The sequence below is a fragment of the Aquarana catesbeiana genome, linkage group LG02 (assembly GCF_042186555.1).
Source record: "Aquarana catesbeiana isolate 2022-GZ linkage group LG02, ASM4218655v1, whole genome shotgun sequence".
NCBI lineage: Eukaryota > Metazoa > Chordata > Amphibia > Anura > Ranidae > Aquarana > Aquarana catesbeiana.
The window spans coordinates 667,383,457-667,406,092 of NC_133325.1; the positions used below are offsets into that span (position 1 = coordinate 667,383,457).

General features: G+C 46.8%; 1 protein-coding gene across 2 annotated transcripts in view; it reads left to right on the plus strand.

Annotated features, from left to right (window-relative positions):
• Positions 1 to 901: 901 nt before the first annotated feature.
• The window catches only part of INPP5K (inositol polyphosphate-5-phosphatase K), a 104,657-nt gene continuing 82,922 nt past the window's right edge, over positions 902 to 22,636 (plus strand). Inside the window, exon 1 of one of the 2 annotated variants that reach the window (XM_073616639.1) lies at positions 902 to 1,463. The gene's annotated coding sequence lies outside the window, so the exon portion shown is untranslated. Of the gene's footprint in view, positions 1,464 to 1,496; positions 1,516 to 22,636 lie in introns of those variants that run through there. The other variant, XM_073616640.1, reaches the window with a different exon arrangement.

Genomic DNA, 22,636 nt, shown 5'->3' on the forward strand with positions numbered 1-22,636 from the left:
CTTGGGGTTCAATACCGTTTTAAAAACTTATATGATCGCCCCTGATGTTAAGATGTTAACCCCTTCCCTGTCAGTATCATTAGTACAATGTCAGTGCGTATTTTTAGCACTGATTACTGTATTAATGTCTCTAGTTCCCAAAAAAGTGTCAAAAATGTCAGTTAAGTGTCTGATCTGTCCGCCACAATGTCACAGTCCCGCTAAAAATCGCTGATCACCACCATTACTAAAAAAATAATAATGATAATAATAAAGTGTATAAATCTATCCCCTATTTTGCAGATGCTATAACTTTTGCGCAAACCAATCAATATACGCTTATTGGGTTTTTTTTTTTACCAAAAATATGTAGAATACATATTGGCTTAAACTGATGAATAAATTGTTTTTTTTAATATATTTTTTTGGGGATATGTATTATAGCAGAAAGTAAAAAATATATGTATTTTTTTCAAAATTTGAAAAATGTATTTTTTTCGTTTATAGCGCAAAAAATAAAAACCGCAGAGGTGATCAAATACCCCGAAAAGAAAGCTCTATTTGTGGGGGAAAAAAGGACGTCACTTTTGTTTGGGTACAACGTTGCAGGGCCGCGCAATTGTCAGTTAAAGAGGAAGTAAACCCTGATGGGTTTTACTTCCTCTTTATTCCCCTGCAAAGTAAAATCATAATGGGCTAGTATGCACCTCATACTAGCCCATTATGTGGCACTTACCTGCAAACAAAACCCACAATGTCCCCACTGGTGGAAGCATCCATCTTCACCCCTCTTCCTTCCGGGGCCGCGGACTCCGGCTCTGTGACTGGCCAGAGTCACTTGACGTCACTCCCACCAGTCACGGCACACGCTGAGGCCATTTCTTCACAGCGAATGCACCAATGACATCATCCGCGCACTACAAGGCAAATATCTCCTAAACGGCACACGTTTAGGAGATATCTTCAGTGCATATGGGTAAGCCTAAATATAGGCGTACTTATATGTAAATATAGGTCAGGGGGGTTTACAACCACTTCAAAGTAAGGCAGTGCCGTATTGCCTAAAAATGGCCTGGTCATTAAGGGGGTAAATCCTTCTGGGGCTGAAGTGGTTAAACCCATCACATATGAAAAAATACCAAGAAGCAAAATAAACCACAAATAAACAAAGAAATAATCATTAATTTAGAACCCAAGCCAGAGCCTACATTGATATAAAAAAAAAAAAAAAATGACCTCTTGCCATCACTAAAGATGGGCGCTGAGCCGCTGACTCTCGGGCTGACTGACATCCAATCCTTGTCTGCGGCTCAATACATCCAATCATTACAGAGCCGTGTGTTTTCCCTCGCTGAGCATCAGTCACGTGACTGTAGCATCACCACTGTGGCCACGCCCGCGGAAGGGAGATTGGTGGTAGAACAAAACAAGCTGGGATAAGGATTTGGTCATCGCTGGAGGTGCAGGGGGCGGAGCAGAGACTGGTAATCATCCCTTCCCTGGATTATGGGACCTGCTGGTGGCCGGGTGTGCGATGTGGGTTATGGGGAGGCTGTGTATCATTGTTATTAAGGTGTGACTGTGAATGGGTGGCTCAGTAATACGGTGATCTGTGTGTGTGGATAGACAAGTGTAGTGGGTCCTTTGTGATGATACATATAGCGGACAGGAGGAGCTGTCAGTGTGTGATGTGTTCTCATAGTACATTGCTTTGGGATCTGTCATCATTGCTGCTGTTTTCTGTATATCAGAGATCAGCAGAACCTTCCAGATGACTTGTCAGTGGTGTCCTCCATGTATTAGGGCTCATTTACATCACAGCCAGTCTGGTGCGTTTTTTAGTGGGCAAGCAGGACTTTAAAAGTGCAGCGCACTGTAAAAGGAAAAAAAATACAGTGCACAGGTGAAAATGGTTAGGATTTATGGGGGGGGCTATTTTTTTTTTTTTCTGATGCACTGTGAAGGTACGGTAAAAGTGCACAGGTGTGAACAGAGCCTAAACGCAGTACAGACGCATAGAAAAATGTATTACAGTGAGACTAGTTTACACCACACTACACTAAACGCAACTTCATAATAAAAAAACATTTAAATGAAATGACACGTAAACGCTCAGTGAATGCAGAGATTGTGGTGTAAATGAGAATACAACATGGCCAGGATATGAATAGGAATTCATCACCTGGGCATATAAAGGAATGGTCTTGGTGTTTAATCACTTGTGTACCAGCCTGTATACATACCTCTCGTTACCAGGCCATGTATTTGTTTTTAGTGCTGTGATAGTTTGACTGACAATTACTTGGACATGCAACACTCTACCCAGATGAATTGTATACCATCTTTTTGTTCTTGTATGTCTTATTTTGTTATCCCCCTTCTTTTTTTTTTTTATAGAGTGTAGAAGGGCTAGAATCTCTTCCAGGTTTTTACTGTTGTGTCCCCTCTGTGGAGATGTTCCTCTCCTGAACATGGAAGAATCGCATTCAGGATAGGAATGTTTTGACCACCGGCCGCAGAAAAACGCAAAAAGCGGCCTCAGTAAATGTAGGCAGCGTGTACATGAAGCCTTAATGTGATTGCATCAGTTTTCTGGTGCAGGGATCTTGTTACTTCCACTGTATGAGTGCAAGTCAGTGTAAAAATGGGGACACGGAACTCCTGGTTCAGGGTCAATCGGGGTCACCTGATTGGCTATCACAGTGACCATTCATACGATCTGTGTTTCTCTGTGAACGGAGAGGAAAGATACATTGTATCACTCTCTCTGGCCAGGTTTACACTGGTACGGGTACGATACAACAGACATACGACTGTGGATCCGACTATGCATTGCAACTTGAAGTCCGACATCCATACGACTTCAATGAACAGGGATATGACTTTGATCCCGACAATGCAGGCACTTTGGGTATGAATCTTTAGGGGGAACCCCCTGCCCAAATTTAAGAAAAAAAATGGCATGGGTTCCACCTCCAAGAGCATACCAGGTCCTTTAGCCTGGTATGAATTTTAAAGGGAACCCCCACACCGAAAAAACGACGTGGGCTCCCCCCAAAATCCATACCAGACTCTTATCCGAGCACACAGCCCGGCAGGTCAGCAAAGGGGGTGGGGACAAGCGAGCGCCCCCCCTCCTGAACCGTACCAGGCTGCATGCCCTCAGCATGGGGGGGTGGATGCTTTGGAGCAGGGGGGCCTTTCCCCCCCACCCCAAAGCACCTTGTCCCCATGTTGATGAGGACAAGGGCATCTTCCCGACAACCCTGGCCGTTGGTTGTCGGGGGGCGGGCGGGGGCTTATCGGAATCTGGAAGCCCCCTTTAACAAGTGGGCCCCCAGATCCCGCCCCCCCACCCTACATTGTACCCTTACCCATTCACCTAAAAAAAAAAAAAGTGTCAAAAATAAAACACAGTACACAGGTTTTTAAAGTAATTTATTAGGACAGCTCCGTCATCTCTTCCGATTTCTTCCCCCCCTCTCCAGCTCTTCTCCCTCCTCCGCTGATGTCTTCTGCCTCTGCCGGTTCTTTTCCCCTCTCCGGGTCTTCTCCACTGATGTCTTCTAGCCCTCTCCAGTTCTTCTCCCTCTGTCCGCCGTCTTCTCCGCTGTCTTCTCCCTCTGTTTTTCCGATGTTGACTCGGTAAGCGGTGTGCCACTACTTATATTGGCATGGGGCAGGGTCACCAAGTGAGGTAATTCGGAGGCCCCGCCCCTTATGTCGTCCCTTCCTGGGCATGATGGGCCTCCGGATGACGTCACTTGGTGACCCTGCCTCATGCCAATATAAGTAGTGGCACACCGCGTACCCAGCATTAGAGCAGGAGAGAGCGTAGAGTCAACATCGGAAGAAGAACAGAGGGAGAAGACCTGTAAGAGCGCGAAGACAGCGGACAAGACCCGGCTGAGGCAGAAGATAGCGGAAAAAGGCAGAAGAACTGGAGAGGGCAAGAAGACATCAGCGGAGAGGGGAGAAGAACCGGCAGAGGCAGAAGACGTCAGCAGAGAAGGGAGAAGAAATGAAGACGCCGGAGCTGTCTTAATAAATTACTTTAAAAACCTGTGTACTGTGTTTTATTTTTGACGCTTTTTTTTTTTTAGGTGATTGGGTAGGGGTACAATGTACCCCATACTCATTCACATAGGGTGGGGGGGCTGGGATCTGGGGGCCCCCTTGTTAAAGGGGGCTTCCAGATTCCGATAAGCCCCCGCCGCAGACCCCGACAACCAATGGCCAGGGTTGTCGGGAAGAGACCCTTGAATTCATCAACATGAAGACAAGGTGCTTTGCCCCCAAACACCCACCCATGTTGAGGGCATGCGGCCTGGTACGGTTCAGGAGGGGGGGCGCTCTCGCTCGTCCCCACCCCCTTCCCTGACCTGCTGGGCTGCGTGCTCGGATAAGGGTCTGGTATGGATTTTGGGGGGACCCCACGCCTTAAAATCCATGCCAGACCGAAGGGCCTGGTATGCTCTTGGAGGGGGAACCCATGATGTTTTTTTTTAAATTTGGCATGGAGTTCCCCTTCAAGATCATCAAAGCACAAGTCGCATGCCAAAGTCGGATCAGTTAAGACTGCGATCCGACTTCTTCAGTGATATTCAGTTAGCTGAAGTAGGATCAAAGTCGGACCAAAGTAGTGCAGGGAGCATTTTCAAAGTCGGACCGACTTGTGTCGGACCAGTTAAGACGGCTCCCATAGGGAAACATTGGGGTTGATTTACTAAAGGCAAATCCACTTTGCACTACAAGTGCACTTGGAAGTGCAGTTGCTTTAAATCTGAGGGGAATATCTGAAATGAAGGGAAGCTCTGCTGATTTTATCATCCAATCATGTACAAGCAAAAATGCTGTTTTTTATTTTCCTTGCATGTCCCCCTCAGATCTTCCAAGTGCACTTGTAGTGTAAAGTGGATTTGCCTTTAGTAAATAAACCCCATTGATTTTCACACGTCATGCGACATGAGCTCCCAATATCTGAGTGTTTGTCATACAAGTGTGAACCAGGCCTTACTCCTTGCAGAGAGATAAAAAAACTGTGTGTAAAGAAAGATAAAAAAAAAATAATAATAAAAATACATAGATTAAGGTTTGATCTAGGTCAGTGCCAGGGTTAGTGTTTGGATCAAGTAAGGGTCAAAGGTCAGGGTCAGTATATTTTGGGCAGGATTTAAAAAAAATAAAAAATAAAAACAAATTTTTTTTAAAGTAGGTTTTTTTTTTTTTTTTTTTGTATCATCTTCAGTGTGTTTTTAGGTAGGATAAAAAAAAAAGCAAAATGTGCACTATTGTTTCTGGGCTGTACTACATGTACAAACAACAAACAATATACACGTATGTGGTATCACTGCAATCGTCAGGAGCAGGAACATTTATTTTGGGTTGTTCTTTGGTGGTAGGTTATGGAAGTAACAAGAAATATACAGCTAAATTTAAAATGTAATTTATCATTTAAAATTATTTTGGGCCAGTTTTCCTAACTGATAAAAAAAAAAAAAAAAAAAAATCAGGAAATAAGCATTTACCACCAAATGAAAGCCCAATTGAAAAAACAAGGTATAATCCACCTGGATGCACAAAGCAGTTGTGATGATATGTACAGTTTTACTAACACATGTCAAAGTTGCAAAATTGTGCTTAGGCATTAACATTTGTTTTCGAAGGGGTTAAATAAGGTGTCAGCTAATGTTTGTTAAACATGGAACCACGCCAATATTTTTTTTCTTGAATAGAGTGTAGAAGGGCTAGAATCTCTGCCAGGTTGTTATTGTTGCCTTTGTCCCCACTGGGGAGATTTTCTCCACCCAACACCGAAAATAAGTGTACGTCTTCACAAAATGAGGGGAGCCCCACCTTTAACAGTTGTCCCCAAAACAGTTCTCTGCATTTTCCCCTCATCTTGTGTTCCAGTTACAGATGTAAAATGTTCACTTTATGTCCTGGTGACATTGGAGAGAGGATACTTGTCCCCAATGGGAGTACAGACCGCTCTATAAACTTGAAATAGGTTCTAATGCTGCACAGAACATTATGTAAGCCCACCCATACAGTAGAGCTGTGCATCTTCACGATTCGATTATTATATCAAGGATTCAATTCCACGATGCATCATGATTACTGCCCAATGCCCATGGTTTTCATCAAAAACCCATCAGTGCAGCCTCACCAGTGCTCATCAAACGCAGCCTCACTGACTGTGCCCGTCGATTGCAGCCTCACTGACTGTGCCCGTCGATTGCAGCCTCACTGACTGTGCCCGTCGATTGCAGCCTCACTGACTGTGCCCGTCGATTGCAGCCTCACTGACTGTGCCCGTCGATTGCAGATTCATGATTGCCTAGATCACACACAGCGGGCATCTCCCGCTGTGTCACAGAGCTTTGATATGAATATCCTGGCACGCCTGTCCTCCTCTCCCTCCTCCTATTCAAGGAGCCGCTGTAACAAAGTCCCGCCTCCTAGACTGTGATAGGCGGCACACTGATCCAGGATCCAGTGCCGGGAAATTGAATCAGTGTGGGGATATTTATATCAAAGCTCCATGACACAGCAGGAGATGCCCGCTGTTTGTAATCCAGGCAATAGTGAGCGACTGCCCTGGGCATTTTAGGTGCAAACTCCTTGACAAGTGGAGAGGAGGAGGGAGGGAAGGAAGGACTCTGACAGAGGTGCGCTGGGATGACTTCGTCAATACAATCGCGATTCAGCCATACTCTGCATCCGGATGCATCGATTATTTTCAACACCCCTACCATACAGTAAGGGTTAGTTGCTTGTTTTTTTGGCTGGATGGGGTGTAAACAGATAAGAGGAATTGGCTTAGCTTATTCCTTTCCTCTCTGATGGCCACCACTCCTATCCTATCAACTACAGCCCCGGAATGTGGGCAGGTCCTCGACTTTTTTATGCACAATGCAGGACCAGCAGTGCAAGAGAAGGTAGCAGTCATACAAGTGACCAGTCATTCATCCTGTAACTAGCAGGAAGGAAGCCTGCTGAAGCAAGGAGTAAGGTAAGTATTTTTCTGCTTTATACCTCATTAGACTACATGAAAAATAGACCCCCCTACTATATGTGGTTGGGGGAGGAGGCCATTTTAAATAGCTAATTGAAGTACCAAAATCAGAATAATAAATCCTCCCCTTCCACTGCTTACTGTGGTGTGTAATGATGGGCCTGGGCGTGTTCAGATTGAACCTGCCAGGAAGCTGGCACTGCACACCGCCAATCATAGGCAGCGTGTGTATGTGCAGCTGCTGGTCAGAAAATGCCTCACTGCCTATGATTGGTGGTGTGCAGTGATGGCTTCCTGGCAGGTTCGATCAGAACATGCCCCCCCCCCCCCCATCACTACTGGTGTGTATGGGGCTTTCATTTTTGGAGCCAGATTCAATCCAATACAAGACTGCAAACCTTCTTAAAGCAGGGCAACTTCAGGGCAGAAGGTCAGCTGCACTTGTCCAAGAATTCTAAATGATCCCCTAAGGCTGGCCATACATTATACAATTTTCTTTTCGATTTACCAAAACCATATAATTTGATGTCAAACCTTAACACTTTCAATTTGTATACAGTCAGGCAGGATCTTCAACTACGTATTTGAAGGTAAATCTAAGGGAAATTGAACAAGAAAATTGTATAATTTATGGCCAGCTCTCAAACCAAAGCCTCTCAAACTGATGCCATCAACACACATCCAAAGCCCATCAACACAGGCCCTAGAAGCAGAATAAATTGCGTAGGGGAAGGCAAGCACATAGGAATGTAAACAGATGTGTTGGATTGCCTGCATATGAAAACAATTGCTTAACATATTGGGTATTGCAGTGAACATCTGAATAAAAGCAATATTTCTGGGGCCATTATTCACAGTTAAAGTAGAACTGAAGATCTTTTCCTAAAAATTGCAGCTCAGCTTATATCACCGGCATGGTCCCAGTTTGCCAGGATGACTGACCCATGCTCAAGAGTTATGACATCTCGCACGAGCCAATGAAAACATGAGGGAAACCCCATGTACTTTGGACATGAGAGGGGAGGTGAGTATAGTGACTTTAGTTCAGTTTTAGTGCTCAACTGATAACATATAGAGGTTTTGAAACATTGGGTACCAAAGTTTGTCCATTTTTCAGAGCCATGCACAGTTTTAAAGGAGTTGTAAAGTCTCAAGGTTTTTCACCTTAATGCATTCTATGCATTAAGGTGAAAAACTTTTTTGTGGTGCAGCTGCCCCCCAGAGCCCCCCTTTTACTTACCTGAAACCGATCGTTTCAGCGATGAGAACCAGCCCAGCAGCTCCAGCTGCTGTCTCTGGTCCTCATTGGATAGATTGATAGCCGCTGCTGTCAATCAAATCCAGTGACACAGGGAGCGAGGCCGAGTTCTGCTGTCTGTGCTAATGAACGCAGCAGCAGGACTCGGGAGCGTGCCCGCATGAGTGCCCCCATAGAATGCGGAGGAGGAGCCAGGAGCGCCGCAGGGGAGCCCCAGAAGAGAAGGATCGGGGCCACTCTGTGCAAAACCCCTGCACAGACGAGGTAAGTATGTTTGTTATTTAAAAAAAAAAAAATAACGAACCATTACAGTCACTTTAAGGCTTCACATGTTTGGCATCCATGTATTCAACGTAAACCCATTTTTATATACTTTAGCAAAAATTGAGTAATATATTGCATTTGTGTGCACAAAAAATAACTTTGGTGTAATTTGCACTGAAAATATGGGTTTGTTAAACCATTGCGCTAATATCATATGTCTTTGAAAAATGCAATTACCACCATTTTATTCTGCAGGGTCTCTGCTTTCAGAAAATTATATATCGTAGGGTAGACATGTTCAAAGTCCGGCCTGCAGGCCAATCGCAGCCCGCGTTCCGGTTTAATATGGCCCCCCTGGTGATTTGAATATATACATTTTTTTGTGGCCCTTAGGGCCACAAAAGATATAAATATCATATTTATCTGCGCTGCCTCGGAGGGGGCGGAACGAGCGCCATCAGAGTACACACAGGAGAATCTCCTGCTTTTTTGGCGACGTCTGTAATAGAAAGTCCCATCTCCTGGGCTGCAATTGGACGACTGCTCTGTCTATCATAGGAGACGGAACTTTGTATTAAAGAGGCCACTGCGTAAACGGGAGATTCTCCTGTATGTAATCTGACGGTGCTCGTCCCGCCCCCCCCCCCCCCGTCTCCTCCAAGGCTGCAGATGGGCATCGATCAGGCTGCACTGATGGCAATGGTGAGGCTGCATTCATGGCAAAGGTAAGGCTGCATTGATTGCAATGGTGAGGCTGCGTTGATTGCAATGGTGGGGCTGCGTTGATTGCAATGGTGGGGCTGCGTTGATTGCAATGGTGGGGCTGCGTTGATTGCAATGGTGGGGCTGCGTTGATTGCAATGGTGGGGCTGCGTTGATTGCAATGGTGGGGCTGCGTTGATTGCAATGGTGGGGCTGCGTTGATTGCAATGGTGGGGCTACGTTGATTGCAATGGTGGGGCTGCGTTGATTGCAATGGTGGGGCTGCGTTGATTGCAATGGTGGGGCTGCGTTGATTGCAATGGTGGGGCTGCGTTGATTGCAATGGTGGGGCTGCGTTGATTGCAATGGTGGGGCTGCGTTGATGGCAATGGTGGGGCTGCGTTGATGGCAATGGTGAGACTGCAGATAGGCACTGACCCTTATTTTGATTTACAGTTTTTTTATTTAAAATTTTATTTTTTCCCTGATATTTCCCTCTTAAAGTGAAGGTGTGTGTTATACGCCAATAAATACGGTATATCCAAATAACACGCTCGAGCTCATCCTTAGTCCTGAGTGGCACTCGGGGTTCATTGGGAGCCACAAAAGAGATCTATCTATCTATCTATCTATCTATCTATCTATCTATCTATCTATCTATCTATCTATCTATCTATCTATCTCTTATCTCCAAATAACATGCCCAAGCTCATCTTTTCACCACACACAGCCACAAAGGCAGGAGAATTCTTGTTGGGCAGTGTATTAGTGCTCGGACAAACACACTTAGACCGAATTTTAATGGTTCAAAGAACGTTGGGCAAAATGGTCGGCCCTCACGCATGTTCACTTCATTAAATCTGGCCCTCTTTGAAAAAAGTTTGTACACCCCTGTCGTGGGCCTTTTACTTAATTTTCAGGCCTAAATTGTGTAAAAAATGGGAAAATCGCTCAGACAGCGAAAGGGTTATGCATTTCAAAATATACAGCACTGTTTTACTAGTGCAGCGTTACTCATGTGCAATTCCTAAGCCTGCTGAAACATGAGTCGATGTGAGTCACCCTAGAGAGGCCATGTTATGACATTCATGGTGGTGATGAGCTGTTCATGTAGATCTGAAGATCTTTGTGCTCGTGCGTGCATTATTCAGTGAGGTAATACATCATTTTTTTATAAATAAATGTTGTCTGATGCACGTGGCAGCACTATATATATATATATATATATATATATATATATAATATACTGCCGTGTACAGAACTTCATTGTTCTGTGCAACTTCCTCACTTTGCTTTCTATAAGGTTTGCTTGGTTGTGTTCAATACCAAAGTATTTGCATAATTTGTACATAATTCATAAAAAAATTTCCTAGCCATTATAATAACTATATTTAGCAGGTGCCAATCCAGATTAAAGTGGTTATAAACCTCAGGCATGAAATATGAACAAAGCATATCCCTCTATAGCGGGTACTCGTTTTACTCCAGAGCACTAAGTGTTGCTTCTGTCTGCTGCCCTGTTCCTCTATTTGCATCGCTTGAATCGCTTTTGACAAGTTTTCCTGACACCAAGAGAAAAAAGGTGACAGGGGAGGGATCTTCAGCAAACAGTGTGTGATTGACATAACAGCTTTCAGCTCTGTTCCTGTGTGCTTTGTGAAAGGGAGGTGTGTCTTGTCCCCGTCAGCTCTTAAAGCTCTCCTCACTGGGATCTGGAGTGTGTAATTTCAGCTCTCAGCCCCCTGTTTTCTGACAGCTCAGACACGCTTTATAAATTCTGGACTTTGAATGGGTGAAGAGAAGGCTGCAGATAATTGGGTATAACTTATGTAGGAGGATTGTTTCATCTCTGTGTATCACTTTGAGGCCAGCCAGTGATACTAAAGTCTTATTTTTTTTCCCCCCTATAAAAATTACAAACATGTTATACCTACCTGCTCTGTGCAGTTGGTTTTGCATAGAGCAACCCAGATCATCCTCTTCTCAGGTCCCTCTTCTGTGCTCCTGGCCTGTTGAGTGCCCCCAATAGCAAACAGCTTGCTATTGGGGGCACCTGAGCCGAGTCACAGCTCCGAAGAAGCTCATGCTCATTGGCGGGCGAAACATGTCAGCATGACATCATCACTGTGGTCAGAGAGCTGCTTATACAGACACCCATGCTGATATTATAGCCGTTGGATATGGATCTACACTAGCTGGGAAACAACAAATTGTCTATTTGGCTGGACTGTCTACATTAATACGGGACTGACAGACACCGTGAAAGCAAAGGTGCCATCTCGCCAACAGTGAGTAAAGATCTTACCTTTTCAAGGTTTGGCAATGATGGTTTTCGTATACCTCCTCCTGTCTTCATTGAGTGGACCTACTGACGCCTATCTGCCCGTACATTCCCCGATCTAAGACACAGTTGAATCTCTCTGGGGAGGATTTCATTGTTTGTATCATCTACCTGAGTGCAGTTCCAGCCTTTTCATTGCACATAGCTGATCCTGCAGCAGTGATCCACCAAGGCTTCAACTTTCTGTGACACCCACCTTGAATTACAGGCACTTCCTGTCCTTGGGGTGATCATTCAATGACAGATCCATGAACAGCAACCTTTACACGGTTTTTCAGCAGTGATTACCTATTTGCAATCTTCATTGTGCAATCTGTGCTTTACATCGTTCAGCTCCATTGAAATTCAATTCCCTTCTTTTCCCCATATCCTGGTGGTGTGAATGAAAGACACTCATGATATAGGTGTGCTGCTAGCAGCTCCATGTATCCACAATGAAAACGTTGTCTTTTTTTATCTTTTGCACTGGTGGTAGTGTGGTTTTTTTTTAACTTAATGTTACTTTTTGCTACATTGTTTTCAATAAAGTAGTTATTTTTCCTTTAACCTTGGTGTCTCTATAGAAGGTTACTTTTTTCTTGCTATGGGGGCACCTGAGCCGAGTCACAGCTCCCTGTATCCATTCAGACACGGAGCTCCGACCTGGCCCTCTCTCCCCTGATTGACTAGCTGACCTTGACTGACAGCAGCGGCAGCCAATGGCGCCGCTGCTGTGTCTCGGCCAATCAGGAGGGAGAATCTCAGACAGCTGAGACGCTCGTGGACATCGCTGGACAGAGAGGGACCTCAGGTAAATGTTAGGGGGCTGCTGCACACAGAAGGCTTTTTATCCTAATGCATAGAATGCATTAAGATAAAAAAACAAAAAAAAAAAAAAAAAAAAACCTTCTGCCTTTACAACCACTTTAAAGCGGAGTTCTGCTTAACAAACAAAAAAAAATTAAAAATCAGCAGCTATAAATACTGCAGCTGCTGACTTTTAATAATCGCACACTTGCCTGTCCCACGGTCCAGTGATGCGGGGAACGAAGCCTCGCTCGTCGCCCCTCCTCTCTGCAGCACCGGCATTGTAACTGTGGCGCCCGGCTGTGCACCCATTGCGCATACGCGAGCCGCGCCACGCGCCGTGACTGGCAATCATCTGGGACCTGTGATGTGGCATGTCAGGGGGGTCACCTCCCTTAAAGAAGAAGTTCCATTTTCGGGTGGAACGCCACTTTAAGTTCTCCTGTTGGTCAGTATTTGAATTGGTCTATTTATGCCTACTCTATCCTCATGTGGCAATGTCTGGTGATAGACATTGTGGAACAGGCTAGGTTCACACTATGCCGGTTTCCCAGTGGCTGTGTTTGTGCAGGTACAGCAGCCTATTCATTTGAATGGTCTGCTGTACCTACAGGAAAAAAAATAAAGCAAAAGGTCCCTGCTCTGCAAGCCTGATGAAGGAGCACGCATGCTCCGAACGCGAAGCACCGCCCGCCTCACCCCGCTCCCGGAAGTGAAGACGCAGGTCAGCACGGCGCTCCACGGAGGATCCATGACCGACATCCTGGCCGCCCGGAGGCTCTGAGGACCCTCGGCACCACCGGAACAGCTACCAGGACCCAGGTCACAGGACTCACATCCCAGGAACCCCCCCCCACTGGCCCGTGACACCCACATCCCCCGAGAGCACGCGGATGAAACTACTTTACATGCTGGTTTTTAGCAACTCAAATGTGAGTGTTTTTATCTATTATAATAAATATTTTTAACATACATGCTGCACTTAGAGGGCGCCGTCCTTCTTTCTTTTTTATTGTTCCAGAGCTTCTTCTAGCTTTTATAGACTGGCTGCCTTCCATTTATTCAGCATCATTTTATCCTTACATGGACTAATACCTGAACTTGTTGTGAAAAATTAACTACCACCATCAAGTACCCCCTCTCAGGAACCCACCACCCCCTTCCCCCCACCATTTTTAGTTATATGTACTCGGCTACCTCCATTGTGCGCCATATTAACCCCTTGATCGTTTATGAATGCCAATATGTACTGTGACATACTGAAGCAAAGCATGATCCCCTCCCTTCGGAGACTGGGCCGCAGGGCAGTATTCCAACATAATGACCCCAAACGCACCTCCAAGATGATCACTGCCTTGCCAAAGAAGCTGAGGGTAAAGGTGATGGACTGGCCGAGCATGTCTCCAAACCTAAACCCTATCGAGCATCTGTGGGGCATACTCAAACGGACGGTGGAGGAGCTCAAGGTCTCTAACATCCACCAGCTCTGTGATGTCGTCATGAAGGAGTGGAAGAGGACTCCAGTGGCAACCTGTGAAGCTCTGGTGACCTCCATGCCCAAGAGGGTTAAGGCAGTGCTGGAAAATATATACACTTTGGGCCCAATTTGGACATTTTCACTTAGGGGTGTACTCCTTTTTGTTGCCAGCGGTTTAGACATTAATGGCTGTGTGTTGAGCTATTTTGAGGGGACAGCAAATTTACACTGTTATACAAGCTGTACACTCACTACTTTACATTGTAGCAAAGTGTCATTTCTTCAGTGTTGTCACATGAAAAGATATAATAAAATATTTACAAAAATGTGAGGGGTGTACTCACTTTTGTGAGATACTGTGTGTGTATATGTATATTTATCTGCAAATACAATCTACATTTGTAGGTTTCAGATTTGGGTCTTGAAATATCCAGGGCAGGGGCGGGCTGGGCCGGGGGGCAGGGATGCTATTGTCCTCCAGGCCGCTCTGATGTGCTGTACGATTTGGCCGCTGTGTCGCCAGCTCACAACTGGGCATGCGCAGTTTCTGAGCTGGCCGAGTGCAGCAGATCCATCCAGCAGTGTGTTCTGTCACTGGACTGAAAGTCCGTATTACAAGAGCGCAGCACAGTCCAGCCCCTCCCTCCTCCACACCAATGGCTGGTAGATCTGTTCTCTCTTTCTCAGCCCACACTCCGTGCAGCCCCGCCCACACTCTGTGCAGCCCCGCCCACACTCCGGGCAGCCTGTGTGCTGTCTGTGAAAAAGATGTGTGGGGTGGGAAAGTTAAAACTGAGCAGTCGGCTGGAATCAGTGAGCATCCATGTAAGTGAACGCCTCCTCCCTCCCTGCTCTCCCAAATTCATCCCTGCAGCTAGAGAGTTTTCTTTCCAGCAGCTTGTGACAGTACCTCACCCTCCTCTGTGGTATGAAGAGGTTCCCACTGACACTGGTATGCTGCAGAGCTGGTAATCTTCCTGCATGGTGCCCCTAGTGCCATTATAGACTTCTTTTAGGTTGCACATTTTTTAATGCATGTTCTGAAAATGCACAAAAAATGTCCTGCATGCTGCATCTTTGGTGCACTTTTAGAAAATGCAGCAAAAATGTGCAACATAAAAGAAGTCTCGGGGACAGCAGCTAAAGAAACCCGCCGGTACACCAGCACTGCAGCCAAACACAGCACACTAGTGTGAGCCCAAAGGCTCGCTTGTCGCAGGCACTGCCACTCCACTGAAAAGCGATCCATGCTTGGGCCACTTTTCTGAGGCATTTAACAGGCAGTGTGAAGCAGTCTCTCTCTCTCTGTGCAGTCAGTGTGAAGCGGTCTCTCTCTCTGTGTAGGCAGTGTGAAGCGGTCTCTCTCTCTCTCTGTGCAGGCAGTGTGAAGCAGTTTCTCTCTCTCTCTGTGTAGGCAGTGTGAAGCAGTTTCTCTCTCTCTCTGTGTAGGCAGTGTGAAGCAGTCTCTCTCTCTCTGTGTAGGCAGTGTGAAGCGGTCTCTCTCTCTCTGTGCAGGCAGTGTGAAGCGGTCTCTCTCTCTGTGCAGGCAGTGTGAAGCGGTCTCTCTCTCTGTGCAGGCAGTGTGAAGCGGTCTCTCTCTCTGTGCAGGCAGTGTGAAGCGGTCTCTCTCTCTCTCTCTGTGCAGGCAGTGTGAAGCGGTCTCTCTCTCTCTCTCTCTGTGTAGGCAGTGTGAAGCGGTCTCTCTCTCTGTGTAGGCAGTGTGAAGCGGTCTCTCTCTCTGTGTAGGCAGTGTGAAGCGGTCTCTCTCTGTGTAGGCAGTGTGAAGGGGTCTCTCTCTCTGTGCAGGCAGTGTGAAGCGGTCTCTCTCTCTCTCTCTCTCTCTCTCTGTGTAGGCAATGTGAAGCAGTCTCTCTCTCTGTGCAGGCAGTGTGAAGCGGTCTCTCTCTCTCTCTGTGTAGGCAGTGTGAAGCGGTCTCTCTCTCTCTGTGTGCAGGCAGTGTGAAGCGGTCTCTCTCTCTCTCTCTCTCTGTGCAGGCAGTGTGAAGTGGTCTCTCTCTCTCTCTCTCTCTCTCTGTGCAGGCAGTGTGAAGCGGTCTCTCTCTCTGTGCAGGCAGTGTGAAGCGGTCTCTCTTTCTCTCTGTGCAGGCAGTGTGAAGCGGTCTCTCTCTCTCTGTGTAGGCAGTGTGAAGCGGTCTCTCTCTGTGTAGGCAGTGTGAAGCGGTCTCTCTCTGTGCAGTCAGTGTGAAGCGGTCTCTCTCTCTCTCTCTGTGTAGGCAGTGTGAAGCGGTCTCTCTATGCAGGCAGTGTGAAGCGGTCTCTCTCTCTGTGCAGTCAGTGTGAAGCGGTCTCTCTCTGCAGGCAGTGTGAAGCGATCTCTCTCTCTGTGTAGGCAGTGTGAAGCGGTCTCTCTCTTTCTCTCTGTGTAGGCAGTGTGAAGCGGTCTCTCTCTCTCTCTCTGTGTAGGCAGTGTGAAGCGGTCTCTCTCTCTCTGTGTAGGCAGTGTGAAGCGGTCTCTCTCTCTCTGTGTGCAGTCAGTGTGAAGCGGTCTCTCTCTCTCTCTGTGTAGGCAGTGTGAAGCGGTCTCTCTCTCTCTCTGTATGCAGTGTGAAGCGGTCTCTCTCTCTCTCTCTCTGTAGGCAGTGTGAAGTGGTCTCTCTCTCTCTGTGTAGGCAGTGTGAAGCGGTCTCTCTCTCTCTCTCTGTGCAGTCAGTGTGAAGCGGTCTCTCTCTCTGTGCAGGCAGTGTGAAGCGGTCTCTCTCTCTCTCTCTGTGCAGGCAGTGTGAAGCGGTCTCTCTCTGTGCAGGCAGTGTGAAGCAGTCTCTCTCTCTCTGTGCAGTCCGTGTGAAGCGGTCTCTCTCTGTGCAATCAGTGTGAAGCGGTCTCTCTCTCTCTGTGCAGGCAGTGTGAAGCGGTCTCTCTCTCTCTCTGTGCAGGCAGTGTGAAGCGGTCTCTCTCTCTCTCTCTGTGCAGGCAGTGTGAAGCGGTCTCTCTCTCTCTCTCTCTGTGCAGGCAGTGTGAAGCGGTGTCTCTCTCTCTCTCTCTCTCTCTGTGCAGGCAGTGTGAAGCGGTCTCTCTCTCTCTCTCTGTGCAGGCAGTGTGAAGTGGTCTCTCTCTCTCTATGCAGGCAGTGTGAAGCGGTCTCTCTCTGTGCAGGCAGTGTGAAGCGGTCTCTCTCTGTGTAGGCAGTGTGAAGCGGTCTCTCTCTGTGTAGGCAGTGTGAAGCGGTCTCTCTCTCTCTCTCTGTGCAGGCAGTGTGAAGCGGTCTCTCTCTCCCTGTGCAGTCAGTGTGAAGCGGTCTCTCTCTCTGTGCAGTCAGTGTGAAGCGGTCTCTCTCTCTCTCTCTGTGCAGTCAGTGTGAAGCGGTCTCTCTCTCTCTCTCTGTGCAGTCAGTGTGAAGCGGTCTCTCTCTCTCTGTGCAGGCAGTGTGAAGCGGTCTCTCTCTCTCTGTGCAGGCAGTGTGAAGCGGTCTCTCTCTCTCTGTGCAGGCAGTGTGAAGCGGTCTCTCTCTCTCTGTGCAGGCAGTGTGAAGCGGTCTCTCTCTCTCTGTGCAGGCAGTGTGAAGCGGTCTCTCTCTCTCTCTGTGCAGGCAGTGTGAAGCGGTCTCTCTCTCTCTCTGTGCAGGCAGTGTGAAGCGGTCTCTCTCTCTCTGTGCAGGCAGTGTGAAGCGGTCTCTCTCTCTGTGCAGGCAGTGTGAAGCGGTCTCTCTCTCTTTGTGCAGTCAGTGTGAAGCGGTCTCTCTCTGTGCAGTCAGTGTGAAGCGGTCTCTCTCTGTGCAGTCAGTGTGAAGCGGTCTCTCTCTCTCTGTGCAGGCAGTGTGAAGCGGTCTCTCTCTGTGCAGGCAGTGTGAAGCGGTCTCTCTCTGTGCAGGCAGTGTGAAGCGGTCTCTCTCTGTGCAGGCAGTGTGAAGCGGTCTCTCTCTGTGCAGGCAGTGTGAAGCGGTCTCTCTCTGTGCAGGCAGTGTGAAGCGGTCTCTCTCTGTGCAGGCAGTGTGAAGCGGTCTCTCTCTCTCTGTGCAGGCAGTGTGAAGCGGTCTCTCTCTCTCTGTGCAGGCAGTGTGAAGCGGTCTCTCTCTCTCTGTGCAGGCAGTGTGAAGCGGTCTCTCTCTCTCTCTCTGTGCAGGCAGTGTGAAGCGGTCTCTCTCTCTCTCTCTCTGTGTAGGCAGTGTGAAGCGGTCTCTCTCTCTCTGTGTAGGCAGTGTGAAGCGGTCTCTCTCTCTCTGTGTAGGCAGTGTGAAGCGGTCTCTCTCTCTCTGTGTAGGCAGTGTGAAGCGGTCTCTCTCTCTCTGTGTAGGCAGTGTGAAGCGGTCTCTCTCTCTCTCTCTGTGTAGGCAGTGTGAAGCGGTCTCTCTCTCTCTGTGCAGGCAGTGTGAAGCGGTCTCTCTCTCTCTCTGTGTAGGCAGTGTGAAGCGGTCTCTCTCTCTCTCTGTGCAGGCAGTGTGAAGCGGTCTCTCTCTCTCTCTCTCTCTGTGCAGGCAGTGTGAAGCTGTCTCTCTCACTCTGTGCAGGCAGTGTGAAGCAGTCTCTCTCTCTCTCTCTGTGCAGTCAGTGTGAAGCGGTATCTCTCTGTGCAGGCAGTGTGAAGCGGTCTCTCTCTCTCTGTGCAGGCAGTGTGAAGCGGTCTCTCTCTCTCTCTGTGCAGGCAGTGTGAAGCGGTCTCTCTCTCTCTCTGAGCAGGCAGTGTGAAGCGGTCTCTCTCTCTCTCTGTGCAGGCAGTGTGAAGCGGTCTCTCTCTCTCTCTGTGCAGGCAGTGTGAAGCGGTCTCTCTCTCTCTCTGTGCAGGCAGTGTGAAGCGGTCTCTCTCTCTCTCTGTGCAGGCAGTGTCAAGTGGTCTCTCCCGCTCTCTGTGCAGGCAATGTGGAGTGCTCGCTCCCTCTCTGGGGCAATGTGGAGCAGTCTCCCTCACTCTCTCCCTCGGCAATGTGGTGTAGATGGATGGTGAGCTGATTCGGTAGTTCAATGGGCCACTTGACTGGACTTGCCCCCCAGGCCTAAGGCTGCCAGCCCTCCCCTGATCCAGGGTATGGCAGTTTTAACATTGATTTATTTTGATCCATGGTCTTTATATATAATGCACAACTCTTCTGACCATGGTACATAATACAAGGTGATGGGTACATGGCATGTTTTATTACTGGGAGATGGTTTATGACTCTTTCTTTTCACAAAGGATTGAATGACTGTACTTTCTATCGTATAGTTGGATATTTTACTGTTTTCTCTTGTAGTTATAAGGCAGCTCATTAAGACAGCTGCCTCAAGCATGCTAAGCTCTAAGCCACTTACTGTTGATCCCACGTGGTTTATGTACAGAGAATAGAACTGTTTATGTAAAAAGAAAGCTTGGTGCAGAATTTTAATCTGGTGTTACCCCCTTCTAATCTTCTGACCAAAACTCTGTATGTTAAATCCAATTTGCAAGAAATTGAAAACAATGATTTTATTCAATTTAATAAAGAGCGTTTTTTCTATATAATGATGAGGGGAAGAGTTCTGTCTTCTGTCATGCTGTTTTTGCTCTGTGAGCCCTTTGGGGACCATTTCATCTGACATCTTGCACCAGTGACTTTGGTCAAAGGAACAGACGGGGAACTCTCCCCAACTGGGAACTTATTGTACCAAAACATGTTAAAGCTGAACTCCAGGTATAATATGTATTGCATACTTGCATTGATCTAGCTTGGACCAATGTAATGCTCTCCATACACGCACAGAATTTTGGCCGAAACTGGTTGTTTTCGGAAAGATCGTTTGACAAGCCATTAGTGGACCCAACTTTACCAATGATTTGGACTGTGGGCCCAGCTAATGTCGATGGATGTGATAAAGTGAGAACTTTTAATGTTTCAACTATAATGTATAAAAGGAGAATGCAATAAGTGTAGCGTTATAGAATTAGAAAACGTCCAATATGAAAGCCGTTAAACCAACAGTTCCAAAAGTATATAATAGGGAAGGGTCATCCATATATATAACAATAGGTAGTCTTCAGGAACTAAAACACTTCAAGCGGGGATATATGACATCCAAGATGAAGACAAACACACCCCCACCGAGAGATGAAAAGGCTTACCAGATGGGATGGACCCAAAGGGGCATATGCCGAGTTGGGTCGGATAAGGCTTGGGTGGTGGGTGGCTGTAAGTGGCCCGGAGAGGTGGTGTTTGTGAATGGTCCCACAAATTGCTGTATCCCTCAAAGCGATGCCAGAATCCAGAAGGGTGTGGATGATCCCACAGATGTAAATGGTCCCACGAGTTGCTGTATCCCTCAAACCAGAACAACCCACACGTTGTTGTATCCCTCGAGGCAATGTTTAGGAGCCAAAAGATGATGGTAACAAGTAGAGAAAAAGAATGAATGGCCACATAGTGTGAATCCGTATAAAAAAAAAAAAAAAAGGAATTTATTTAAAATGTAGATATACACTCACATGTAGATCCGTATAAAAACAGCGCTGTAGAAAAGTGGCGACAGTGGCGTCCTAACTGACGCGTTTCGTCTTCATAGACGTCGTCTGGGGGGTTTCCCCCCACTGTAGCCACCGAGATATAGCTATATATAGGGGGTACATCAGTATTCATGAGAATTAGCTCCACAGATGAAAAAACATCACTTCCGGTTTCGGCCAAAATGGCCGCCCGGCGTGCGCTCCACGCCTCACATTAGTTGCAATGTGGGCACCGGAAGTGAGGAGATGCAAAAGTGACATGGCTAGCCAAAAATCTAATAAATTCATAGCGTGCCAAAAAGTGCAGTGTGTAGAAGTCCCAAGTGAAAGTACGAAGCCGTTCGTTATAAGCACGGCGCGGCAATCTGCGCGCGCATCCAGGTATGGCAAAAGGTACCGCGCATGCGCGATGTGCGCATGCGTAGTGGAAGAGACTGAGTGACGCTAGTGAGGGGGAGGACCTCAGTGAAGGAGGTAGCAACGTCAGCACCCGGCGGCAGAGCATGACGTATAGTGCACATGCGTAGTGAGGAAAATGTGAAACGTCAGTGTGTTAGAATCAGGGCAGTCTAATGCCGGGAAGTGGGAGGCATCACTGCCCAGCACCCTCATGTACATGACCCGGAGGTGCTAGTAGTGACCCGGAAGTGCATGTGGTGGCCCCAAATCGAAAAAATAGAAAGAAACACTGTCCAAATGTGTGTGCACGTGAAAAATGTTTAAATTACGCACATTGGAAGCGTAAAAACATTATAGATAAATCACATGGCAATAAGCGTGGAACACAAACCTGTTCCCGAAAAAACAACAAAAAGTGAATTTTGGAAAAAATTGAGAAAAAGGAGAGTATAGTAATACTAATCTAACGACACATGTAAATGTGCAATCGTGGAGTGGACTCCCATGGAGATGTACATAAAATATTCACTCAATACACATATACAATAAATACACTGCATTTATGTATGTAGTAAATGTATACGTGTAGAGTATAACCTCAAACAGGTGAATACATGTAAAATATAACCTTGGGAAGGTAAAAAATAGATAGTAAACAGGAGAGAGAACAACACATAGAAATAGGCGTCAAGCTTTATTAATAAAGGCATTGACATCTAGTTCTACATTGATACTTAATGGAAAAAGTGTGCGGAGCTCATGGATCCAGAAGATCTACAAAACGGGATACACCCCTGGTCATGGCACCTCCCCTCCAACGGGGGAACATATCTATCTATCTCCACAAATTGTGTCCCCTCCATAACACGATTATGGTGTAGCTTATAGTGTCGGGGGACTGTGTGTTTAGTGTCCCCGTTCTTAATGAGAGCAATGTGTTCCGCTACTCTTATAGCAAAAGAGCGGATGGTGCGGCCTACATATTGTTTCCCACAGTGACATGTAATTAGGTATACAATGTAGCTAGTGGTCCAAGTACAAAACTGTTTAATGGGATACCGTTTCTGGGTGACCGATGATGTAAACTACACAGTTTTCCTTCCGATGCTCGAATTATGTTGACACACAATGCATTTTTTACATGAGTAGAATCCTTCCATCTCATGGAAGAGCGGTTGGCGTATGGGGGGATTAATGATGTTGGGGGCAATTTTGCTTTGTAGTGTGGGGGCTCCCCTAAAGATGACCTTCGTCCTATCGGCAAAACTGTGCCCAAAACTCGGTCATTCATAAGAATATCCCAATGCTTGGAAAGAATGGCTTTAACTTGCCTATGTTGATTAGAAAAAGCAGTCAATAGGGACCACCTGAAGATCTCGCCCTGTTCTTTTTTGGGCCTTTCTACAAGTAGTGATTCCCTATTGGTCTCAAGAGCATGTTGAAACTCACGGTCAACAAGGTGGGGATCATAATCCTTGTCAACAAACTTAGCCTTCAAAAGTGCAGATTGTGCTTTGAAGACATCAGTATTGGAGCAATTTCTTCGTAGTCTAAGGAATTGACTCCGTGGCACTGAATCTAGCCAAGACCGGTGGTGACAGCTGTCTGGTGGTATGAAGCTGTTCCGGTCTGTAGTTTTAAAGTGAGTCTGGAGCTGGAAACTGCCATTGCAAATATCAATCTCTAAGTCCAAGAAGTTAATCTTGTGCTTACTGGCTGTATAAGACAGGGAGATGCCACGATCGTTATCGTTCAGATGTTCAAAAAATGAATCAAGTGATTCGGCACTCCCCTTCCATAGGAGGAGGATGTCGTCAATATACCGTGCCCACATAATGAGGGAAGGGTCCCTATTGGTATAGACGACATCCTCCTCCCACTTCGCCATAAATAGGTTGGCGAGGCTAGGGGCAAATTTAGCGCCCATAGCCACGCAATTGAAGATAGTATTGCTGGTCAAACCAGAAATAACTTCGCTTAGTAGCGAACTCTATTAGTTCCATG